Raw genomic sequence first — 5,667 nt, forward strand, 5'->3', positions numbered from 1 at the left:
TCTCAGTCTCTATTGTCATTTATTAATACATCATATCATTATGTCGGATTGATTTTCGTGTCATTGAGAGCCCGAGAGACTGGAAATTCTGAGTGATATTTATCTTTATTTATTTATGCTTGGATTTGGCTATTATAGCGCTTGGGCTAAAGGAGCCCCCGGAGTCTACACCCCCCACAGTGAGCGCAGTTGATATATATATATATATATATATATATATATATATATATATATATATATATATATATATATATATATATATCTGGGATGGATCTTCCCTGGGCATGGATCTTGCCATAGATATATATATTGAGGGATGGATCTTCCCTAGGTATGGATATTGCCCGAAACATTTATATTGAGGGATGAATTTTCTCTGGGCATGGATCTTGCCCGAAGCATTTATATTGAGGGATGGATTTTTTCTGGACATGGATCTTGTCCGAATCATTGATATTTGGGGATGGATCTTCTCCTGGGCTGGATTGGCCTTATACAGTACTGGGTGACTGACTGTCAGTTGATGTGTACATATATATGAGGGATGGATCTTTCCTAGGCTGGATTGGCCATATACAGTACTGAGTGATTGAGTATTTTTAGATTGTGAGTACACGAAGTTTTCACTAAGGTACATCACATACGGTATGTACATTGACATGTAGATACAGAGATGTAATATTCCTCATATTGTTCAGAATTGATCTATTTTTACCTATGCCGAGTTTAACTGTTGCACTTGAAAGCATGCCTACATTTCTGTACCGTTATTTCTATACTGGACTGTACCTGTTAAGCTCGTCACTACTTTCAGCCCAGAGGTTAGTCTTGCTACTTATTGAGTTGGTTGTACTCATACTACACTCTGCACCTCGTGTGCAAATACAGGTGCTCCCGGATACGGCGGTTGCTAGACTTGGTGATTTATCTGTTGGAAACTATCAAGGTAGCTGCTTGGCGTCCGCAGACCATGTCTATCTTCCCTTCAGTTATTGTACTATTCTATATTTTTCAGACAGTATTCTTATCAGTCAGACTTTATTATTATTTAGATTTTCATGTACTCAATGACACCGAGTTTTGGGAGTGTATTTTACATCAGTATGTAGGAGTTTTCTATTAAATTTATATATTATATTTTCAAACTTAAAAGAAATTGTGGCTTATTGAGGTTGTTGGCTTGCCTAGTACTAAGATAAGCGCCATCATGACATGCGAATTTTGGGTCGTGACAAGTTGGTATCAGAGCCTAGGTTACATAGGTCTCACGAGTCATGAGCAGGTTTAGTAGAGTCTTGCATATCGGTACGGAGACGTATGTACTTATCTTCGAGAGGCTGCCAAACCCTTAGAAAAATTTCACTTCCCTGTATCCTTTCGTTCGAATTTGTTGATTCCGGAAACTAAAATTCTGATATTCTATTCTCTCATAGATGGTGAGGACACGTACTACCGGAGTGGATGGTCAGCCACTAGTGCCACCAGTTAGGGCCGCGAGAGGCCGGAGCCGTGGTAGAGGCCAGGGCCAAGGTAGAGGTCAAGGTATAGCTCGTACAGCAGTTGGAGGAGCACCTGTAGCACCACTAGTTGCTCCAGCTCAGGAGTAGATTCCAGATATAGCTGAGCCGACAAGACCAGCTCAGGCACCAGTTGTGCCCATTGTGATTCCAGGCTTTCATGAGGCTTTGGCCCAGATATTGATAGTTTGCACTAGACTTGCTCAGGTGGTTTCGGCTCAGGCCGCACCTGCCACTTCTCAGGCCGGGGGACGTACTCATACTCTTGTTGCCCGTACTCTAGAGCAGGTAGTGCAGGGACTTCAGATACCGGGGGCACCACCAGTCCAACCAGTTGCAGCTGCTCAGGCCCAAGTGGGTCCTATTATGAATGACGAGGAGAAAAATAGATTAGAGAGGTTTGGGAGACTCCATCTTCCAACATTAAGTGGAACTGAGTCAGAGGATGTTTAGGATTTCTTGGACAGATGCCAGCGGATGCTTCGTACAACGGGTATTCTAGAGACCAGTGGGATCTTATTTACTTCTTTTCAGCTGACCAGAGTAGCCTTCAGATGGTGGGAGACTTATGAGAGGAGCAGACCAGTTGGTTCAGCACCACTATCGTGACATGAGTTCTCCATATTATTTCTGGAGAAGTTTGTGCCACAGACCCGCAGAGAGGAACTGCGCAAGCAATTTGAATATTTACTTCATAAGGACTTGTCCGTGACTCAGTATGAGATGCGGTTTTGAATTGGCCCGTCATGCAGATTTGTTGGTTCCCACTGAGAGGGAAAAGAACAGGAGGTTCATTAATGGCCTCAACCATCAGTTCCGTTTTGTTATGACTCTGGGGAATGTAGCAGGTGCTAAATTCAACGAGGTGGTTGACAGTGCTCTACGGCTAGAGATGGTTCGTACTTAGGAGCATGAGGAGAGAGAGGCCAAGAGGGGGAGGCCGATCAGGTTGCGGTCAGGCCCGATTCTATGTTTTTCCTTCCAGGCTAGATGTTGTTGCTTCAGATGCAGTGATCACATGTATTGTCTCAGTGTGCCACAGGGAACCTTCTATACTATTTGACCTTAATTCCACTTATTCGTATGTATCATTTTACTTTACACATTATCTGGATATGCCCCGCGAGTCCTTAGTTTTACTTGTTCGTGTATCTATGCCGGTGGACGATACCATTATTGTGGTAATTATTGGGGGAGCCTACTATTGACAATTTAATTTTATGGTTATATGTTAAATTTTAGTTTTGGTCTGAGGCATACTTGTGGATTTATTATGACCTGTAGAGGTTGAGATCGAGGATTTTTCCAGATTTGTGTCTGGATGGAATCTGACATTTACATTTTGTGGTGTCGGGACTTGCTGTAATTCTGTATGACTATGAATTCTACATTTTAGTATAAGAACGGTAAGAAGAGCAATTTTAAATTCACATAAGGTATTTTCAGAGTGAGTGTTACGGTTGTGGTATTTATGGAGGTGCTTAAGAAGAATACAATGGCTTATGGGCCTTAGGGCGGTGTGATTTTATGTTAGGATGTCTTGTTGTGAGCTTTGGGTAAGGATCGTAGTTTTCTGAAAAGGAGAAGTGTCAACTTGAGGGTAATTCAGAAGAAACTCGAAGACAAACAATTAGGACAACTTGGTAGTAGGCTAGACTAGTATGGTAATGGTATGCTCGGTTCATTTGGGTAATTATGATGTGGTGAGGCTCTACAGATGTTTGGGTGACCTGCGTGGCTTGGTAGAGATAGGAAGATTCGGCTCTAATAGCTCGGTTATGTACAAATGGGTTTTGAAGAGTTCTTGATGGTTTCTATCATGGTTCGAACCAAATATTTTTCCACCGATGCGAGGGACATGTTGTTTATTGTGATTTCCTCTTGGAAAGAAGGAAGAGAAAGGTTTCTAACTAACCGGGTATGTAATTTGTTGGTGACTCACAGTTGATAATGAGATTCTCATGCTTTTCACATGATCGTGCATGAAAGATGTCTTAGTCATTCGAATGCTAGAATTGGGATCAGTTATGATGATTCATATGTCCTATGAATTTGGAGCTGGGAGTTCTCATAAGCATATTGTTTCAGGGTTATGGCCTAGTTGAGGTGAGTATTTTATTTAAACTCAGTGGAGGCACTAGTTGCGTTAATTATTTGTGATAGTTACGCGCTATGAGTGCGCATATATGTATGGTTTGAGCCCATGTGTGGGCGTCGGAGCAAGTATTCATACTCAGAAGAATTCCTAGGCTATGATATGCCTAGAGTTGACTGTTAAGCGTAAAGTTATAATGTTTCTCGTATTCGTACCTTTGTCGAGAACTATCTAGGACTACACTTGAGGTTACAAAGAGACTAATTCCTTGAATAAATTGGGTAGTTACTATTTCTGCGTTAACTTGTCGATTTGGGTGGTGATAGCACACTTTGCACTTGGCTACTCTATGGCGTGTTATTTATACCATTCCAGGAGCATGAGAATCTCAATTCATTTATCATATACATGTGTACTTATTTGATTGCTCAGGTATGATATGCTTGGACTGGGGGCCTATGGCAATGCCATGCAGATTATATTATTGGCACGTGAGTTGTCCGTGCGGGTCCAGATATTGATACTATAGCACGTGATTTATCCGTGCGAATGATGTTAATGTGAGCTCTAGAAGAGCTGGTTACTGTTATTAAATTTGCGTGACTTGGTTCTACTATATATAATGAGCTTATAGCATTGCAGTTGCTCATATATATATATATGGGATGGATCTTGCCCGAAACATTTATATTGAGGGATGGATTTTCCCTGGGCATGGATCTTACATGAATCATTTATATTAAGGGATGAATTTTTCCTGGACATGGATCTTGTCCGAATCATTGATATTTGGGGATGGATCTTTCCCTGGGCTAGATTGGACTTATACAGTACTGGGCGATTGACTGTCAGTTGATGTGTACATATATATGAGGGATGGATCTTCCTTGGGCTGGATTGACCATATACAATACTGAGTGATTGAGTATTTTTAGATTGTGAGTACACGAAGTTTTCACTAAGGTGCATCACATACGGTATGTACATTGGCATGTAGATACATAGATGTAATATTCCTCATATTGTTCAGAATTGATCTATTTTTACCTGTGCTGAGTTTAACTATTGAACTTGAAAGCATGCCTACATTTCTATACCGTTATTTCTATTGTATCGACCCGGCCGGTCATTTTGAGTGTATTAGCCCCGATCCACTATTTACTACTTTTCCCGTATTTGTTTCTGCTGATGTGACTTGCCAGGAGGTCTTATTTTTAGTTTCGGAGTGTTTTGGGACATGTAGTCCCTAAAATGGAAGCTTAAGTCTTAGGATTTTGACCGTAGTCGGAACTGTATGAAGACGACTCCGGAATGGAGTTTCGTTGGTTCCGTTAGCTCCGTTGGGTGATTTTGGACTTAGGAGCGTGTCCGGAATGTGATTTAGAGGTCCGTAGTAGAATTAGGCTTGAAATGGCGAAAGTCGAATTTTTGGACATTTTGACCGGAAGTGGACTTTTTGACATTGTGGGTCGGATTCCGATTCCGGAAGTTGGAGTAGGTTCGTCATGTTGAATATGACTTGTGTGCAAAATTTGAGGTCAGTTGGACGTGGTTTGATAGGTTTCGGCATCGGTTGTAGAAATTTGAAGTTTCAAGTTCATTAAGTTTGGATTGGAGGGTGATTCGTGTTTTTGTTGTTGTTTGATGTGATTTAAAGGCTCGACTAAGTTCGTATGGTATTTTAGGACTTGTTGGTATGTTTGGTTGAGGTCCCGGGGGCCTGGGGTTGATTTCGGGTGGTTAACGGATTATTTTGGACTTAAGAGAGTTGTCTCGCGATCGCGTAAGGTATTTGAGAGGCCAGTTGGAGTTGTTCTTCGCATTCGCGAAGATGGGGACGCTTTCGCGAAGGTGTGGTCTGTGTGTGCATCGTGAATGCGGGAGTGGTGTCGCATTTGCGATGAGGAGTGAGGTAGCTAGGGACCCCAAGCCCTTGGTCTACGCGTTCGCGAAGCTATGGTCGCGTTTGCGACGAGTTAAGTTGAGGGGAAGTCAGATTGGTCCACGCAAACGCGAGAGGGTGGTCGTGTTCATGATGAAGGTGCATCTAGGCAG

This window comes from Nicotiana tabacum, chromosome 23, assembly GCF_000715075.1.
Source record: "Nicotiana tabacum cultivar K326 chromosome 23, ASM71507v2, whole genome shotgun sequence".
In the NCBI taxonomy this organism is placed as follows: domain Eukaryota; kingdom Viridiplantae; phylum Streptophyta; class Magnoliopsida; order Solanales; family Solanaceae; genus Nicotiana; species Nicotiana tabacum.